The sequence below is a fragment of the Mauremys reevesii genome, linkage group 5, assembly GCF_016161935.1.
Source record: "Mauremys reevesii isolate NIE-2019 linkage group 5, ASM1616193v1, whole genome shotgun sequence".
NCBI lineage: Eukaryota > Metazoa > Chordata > Testudines > Geoemydidae > Mauremys > Mauremys reevesii.
This window is the reverse complement of record NC_052627.1, coordinates 107,906,406-107,912,663: the sequence shown is the minus strand read 5'-3', so window position 1 is coordinate 107,912,663 and position 6,258 is coordinate 107,906,406. Positions and strand designations below refer to the sequence as shown.

Here is a 6,258-nt window from a genome sequence, read left to right as displayed (position 1 = left end):
TTTGCTTTCAAATTTTTGTGCATGTCATTTGCAGAAATGCTTTTTCGAGTGTTTAAATCAGGCAGTTAGATGTCTAATTCTCCAACTGAAAATGCAAATCCAGTTTTGTACACACATTTTTTTTTAGAAAAATTAAATGATACCATCTTGACTTAACAGAGTATGGTTGTTTGTCTGGTATAAAACTGCATATTGCTCAGCAACTGAAGGCAATCAACTTTAGCAAGGGCAATTCCCATATGCGCTAATGCATCTTGTCTTATCTTATAATCTATTTATGGCAGGGACCATGTAGTGGGGCGGACTGCCCCACTCCCTGTGAGAGTGGGCTGCGGCAGGCCAGGGCACCTGCGCAGACAGGGAGCCATCAGGAAAAGGGCTTCTGGGAGCCAATCAGGGCCCAGTTTGAAGACAGCCAATCAGGGCCAGGCTCAGACATATATAAAGGCTGCCCAGAGCAGGAGCAGTCAGTCTGTCCTAGGCCTTTGAGAGGGGAAGGTCAGTCTCCAAGGGTGGAGACTAGCACCGCGGACAACGCAGTGCTGGCCAGGGCTTGGGGAGGCTGGAGAGCTTGAGCCCATAGCCGCCAGGCTGCAGGCCCTGAAGGGAAGGGCCTAGCGGGTGCGAGGAGCTGAAACGGCCCAGGGAAACAGACAGACGAGGGGAGAGAAGGAGGACAGTGACGCTGCCGCCAGAGGGTCCCTGGGCGGGACCCAGAGTAGAAGGCGGGCCTGGGTCCCCCCCTTCACTCCTTGCAGTACACCCAGCCATTGGCTGTAGGGAGTGGCCATTATACTACGCCAGATCCCTGACAAGAGGGATTGGACTCAGAGGGCGGTTGGACATAGTGGCTGGGGTGTGGGACTGCTGATCACCAACCCCCGGAAGGGGGTGCAGATGGACTAAGGGGCACTGCCGGAGGGCAGTGGCCTCGAAGAGGACGCCGCTGAGCAGGCAGCAATGCGGGTCCAGAGAAAGCAACAGAGGGCAGAACGCCACCAGGAGGGGGCGCTCCACTGGACAGAGCTAATTCCCGAAGTCACCAGCAGGAGGCGCCAGGTGGTGAGTCCCAACCCATTACAGACCATCATTTATTCTATGTGTGATCATCATTGGTGGTCTTTAGGCACTACCACAATACAAATAATAACTAGTAATAATAATCTAGGTAACTCCATTTAAAAATGTCTATCATTAGGAACTCATTTGTATTACTTTCATTATAGAATAATGTGTTCATTTAATGCATATGTGAACATCATAGTTGCTTCCCTCAGTGTTTTTTGTTGTTGTTTTGGCTAAAGTTAGTTAATACTTAAAATGCTTCTAAGTACAGCTGTTGAAGAAAATCTTTTTCTTTTTCTGTTTCATATAACATGCCTTCTCCTGGACCCTAAACAAACAGAACACATGAAACACTGGTAAGACATGCATAAAACCTAGCTATGGCATTGGCAACACATTTTTTCCCAGTGCCCTGTCATTACTGATTCATTTGCCATGCTCAGTACTAACACTCATCACATAAAAGCATTTGGCATAACATGAGTCTCGATTGTGCATTTAGAGGGAAATAACTCATAGCTAAAGAACTAGGCCAGCCATTCTTCAAAATTATTCCTTATAACACAGCTGGTTGTTGTTTCTTATACCTTGGTTATGTGAGCATAACAACCCACACATGCCAGTCACACGGTGATTCCAATTAGAGTACATGACTGGAAAAGCACTTATGAAGAGTACCATTTCATATGATGTGTCAAAAAAATCTTATTTCTTGTTAGAACTAGTAGTGAAATATTATCCCAAACAATCTATACAAGCAAAAGTCTTAGTAGACTAATTGCTAATATTTTAGGTCTTTTGTAGCAGCTATTCAGAAGATAGCATCTTTTTAAACAGCCTTTTAATCTCTGACTCAGTGTTGCTCTGCTGTTACATGTGTCCCTGAATTTGTGTGCTTATGATTTAAAATTTTTGATTAAAGGGACTTGCAACCAAATTAGGACTGGATGGATGATAAAGAGATAAAAATAATGCCAGACAAGTATTCAAGTCAAACGTACATTTTTAAAAAAACTGAAGGTAATTAATAGTCTCCTTTCTGAAAACAAGATTTTTTTTCTTGATTTTACATTTTTTTAAAGACTGTTCTTGAGCACTGGTTCCCATGCCTATCAGTGCTGGGGTTTCAAGCAGTTGTGGCTTGTATGCTACTTGATGGTGTTACATAAAGCTCTTTAGAATTTAGACTCTCTATGTATTTGCTTTATATCCTTGTCAGGCACTTACAGTGATATGGGACCAATCTGCTCTCAGTCTTTAAGTGAAGTCAGTACTGGGCTGGGAACATGACTTTGCAATTCAAATGTCCTCAGTTGGGAAAGTTGACCAGAGTTCCTTTTTAGCTAACTTTAGGACCTGCCACAAGTCCTAATTACTTCATTTGTTTATTTAGCCTTTGTGGGGCCCTTGATTTTTCTTCTTCCTTATAGTCCATTTCTTTTCTTTGTAAGATTGAGGAACTAACATATTTGGTAATGAAATGGATTGCCTGAGGCCATTGGGTTTGCTGCTCTTGTCCTTCTATTATTACTTTATTTTTACATGTTTAGTGACACTTTTAACGAACAACATATACTAAACCCTATTTGTTTAATCTTAACAAAACACAGAAAAGGGAAAAAAAAAAGAAATACAGTAATTTTCCTTTAGCTTCTTAACTCAGTGTACATCTACCTCAAATATGTGCCAGTCTATTTCACTGTTACAGTCACCCTTTTCTTTTGCTATAACTTAGAAATTGTCCCAACATTACTATAGTGTTATCTACCAATTTACTTTCCAGACCAAAGGACAGATCCTTGGGACCCACTATTTTGCACCCAGCTCAACTAAGTCCATGTATCAGCCAGAAAACAAGGACATTGGGCCTTATTCTCATTTACAGTAAGGACTCTTTACATTGCTCTAGTGAATGTAAATGTAATTTTGGCCAATTTAAGGTCCTTTTATGTGGCCAGAGAGGGGAAAAGTGTCTTAATATAAATGAGACTCTTGCCCTCCATTTTAAATTTATTTTTTAAAGCACATTGTCTCTAAATTAAAAGATAAAGTGCCAATTTGTTGTGATTTCTAATTGTTATCTGTTCATTTTACTAATGCCAGAGAAGAGCAAAAATAATATTTGGTTTCCTATCAGTTTGTCCAGTTGATAAATATTTTATGTACTGGTGTACTTGTCAACATAACATGCCTGCCTTTTGTTCACATCACTGACAAAGGAATAGACACATGTTTGGGGTACCCAGTGGTGAGTTAATTCCTGCCATAGAATGCTCCAGGGAGCTCAGGTGTTCCCACCAACAAGGCATGAATTTTTAAAACTGTTTTCTCAGGGACAGATTGGCAAACCATCATTAAAGGTGAACTGCAAAGCTAAAATGGGAACCAGTGCATTTGAAACTAAAGATGACACTTTTATAATAACACAGATTGAAAGCCCATCACTTCCTTCTTTCCCCCGCAAACCTCCAATTTTGCCCTTAGACATAGAGAAATCCTAGAGAAAGTAGAACATGAGCTGACAAGTTCACTTCATCCATGCTTTAGGACAGAATACTACAGCATGTAACAGCATTATTTCTTGAGCCATTTCTGTAGATCTTTGAAGATATATAAGTAAGGAATGATACTTATCCTTCTCTTAAGTCATGTATCAAGTGAAATTGCTCACAGACTCTTCCTGTTCTAGCAGTCTACTGAGTCTGAGGATAGCAGAGATGGTGAGGTTTCCATCTGTGTGATAACAGTAATGTGTCCTTGTGTTTCAAACTCTCTTTAATTTTTTTCCAGATATGTTTATGTGGTATTTACACAGCAACACAAGGCTCATGCTTGTATAATCACCACTTATTTGAACCAGCCACATGGAAAATAAATGGATTAACTAAACTGGTAACAAGAAATAGTAGGTAATGACAACCTTTGCATTCTTAAGCATTGGCTTACCATCACAGTGTACTGTCACCTCAAATCATAATTTAGAGTAATATTAATAAAATATGCATCTGCAAGTTAGTGTTGCTAAACTATCATGGAAATAAATGGAAATAAATGAAATAAAGCTGCAGTGCTTACATCACACTGGCATTTAGCGTTATAATGTTTGAATATATGACTGGTGGGCCTGATCCTGCTGTCATGAAAATCTATGGGATTTTTGCTATTGAAATCCACAGAAGCAGGGTCAAGCCCAGTATATCTAAATATAACATACACATGTTAAAAATACCTTTATTCTATCCTCAGTGTAATGATGATGGATACATGAAACACAGAACTAGTATTAAGCCTACTGAATGAAAAAGATGTCTTCTAAGGGTATTTGGTGTATGTGTGTGTATGTATGTATATATCTATCTATCTATATATGGGCAATCTATTTCTGTGTGAAATACTGAGAAGAGTATTCCCGAGGCTGCAGTGTGTTGAGGGGAAGTGACAAATGCAGACATTTTGAAGTCACTAGGGCTCTTCTTTGGCACAGGGATCTGCCTGCCTGTGTGGACCCTGCCTGCAGGGTCCGAGCCTTGGATCCTGCAGTTGGATCAATGTGAAAGGACACTGACACCATTAACTTAAATGGGTCTCCATATGCACTGCCTGCGTTGAGTTCTATACAAGACTGCGGACTAAGGCAGTGACACACTTGAGCACATGCTTAACTATAGACATAGGATTACTCATATGCTTAAAATTAAACATGCTTAAGTGCTTCGTTGGATCAGGGTCTAAGATAGCACATTTCTCCATTGTTTGTAAGACTCTTTCACACAGGAACAAAGTAGAGCAACACATTTAAAAAAAAAAAAGGAAATTATGATTGTAAAAGCACAAAAACTGACAGGAGGAATTGGGAGCTGGTTTAGAACCCGAAACTACTTTAAACTCATAGTCTGAAATTGACTAGATTTCTCTCTAACTATTAACTTCCAGTAATAGGGTTTTTGTTTGTTTTTATGGAACTAATTATTGAAAACAGATCATCTCCTTTGCTGGGATAACTGTTATAAATTTGTATTTGTGTGTTCTTTCAAAAGGATAGAATAGCTGGAAAGTTGCCAATATTTATTTCATTACAATGAAATTCCTAAGACATTAAATCCAAATTAATATTGAAAAAGCTCACGTTAATTTGTTGTTGCAGTTAATGCCAAAGTAGTTAATATCTTTTGAATGTATTGTAATTTATTGTAATGATGTTTAACTCAACCCAATAAGAAACAAACAAAAAAAAACCTTCCTACAAAACAAAACAAAATCTGTCACAGTGCAAGAAAATACTTTACAAATTTACCATAAGCTATATCATGGTGAAGAATACTTACAAATAACTGGCTAGTTCCTCAGCTAAAAATCAGCACAGACCCATTTACTTCAACTGAATTATACTGTTTTATGACAGCAGAAGTATGGCGGTTGCTTGAAAATGTAAATCTGTTCTCAGAAAAACTTTCAGAAGACCTCCAAGCTGCTCTAAAATCTGAAACCTACTCAAATGGGATGTGGCCCTGAAACCATAAAAATGTCGTAAGGGTTGTCTTGTGAATTCTGAATATTCATATTTAGAAATCCATCTATTTATCACCAAGAGAATAGTACTAATATATAATCATCACCTGATATAACACAAACACATATAAAACTACATTAAAAGGACACTATTAAGGTTGCAAAGTCAAGCACACAAAAGTTAGAAAATGCCAGAATAAAGGTTCCCTGTGCGAGCTTAACTTGTCCTTTTGTGCGTATGTATTATGATACAGTCTTTAATTACATGAACACGTTCTATTTTTCCACAGGACCCTAGCCTCAGTCAGTGCACAGCATGGATGGGGCTCATTTAATGAGGAGCTCTTTGATATTTTGTTTTCGTTCTATTGCTCAGTGTGTGGCCCCATGCCTTTTACTGTAAACTATTCAAATATTGCTCTGAAGACAGAATTTTTCATTTCCTTATTGGCTTTTCTGTGGTACTCATTGCTATAGTATCTGAATGCTTTGCAAACATTTTTTCCCCACAACACCACTGTGAGATGAGGATGGTGGCATTATTCTCATTTCACAGATGGGGAGCTAAGGCATAGAGAGATTTTGGTCAAAAGTATTGACAAATTTTGGGTGCCCAACTTGAGACACCTCGGATATGATTTTTCAGAGTATTTGGCATAATATAGCACTTTTAATATTCAAGAC

At 38.9% G+C, this 6,258-nt stretch overlaps 1 long non-coding RNA gene across 1 annotated transcript; it reads left to right on the top strand.

Moving 5' to 3' along the window:
• The first annotated feature begins 1,023 nt into the window (after positions 1-1,023).
• On the top strand, positions 1,024-3,966 carry LOC120405734. Its single transcript, XR_005598814.1, has 4 exons — positions 1,024-1,062; positions 1,406-1,421; positions 2,849-2,949; positions 3,856-3,966. It is a non-coding gene; the product is annotated as an uncharacterized LOC120405734 (long non-coding RNA).
• The last annotated feature ends 2,292 nt before the right edge of the window (positions 3,967-6,258 follow it).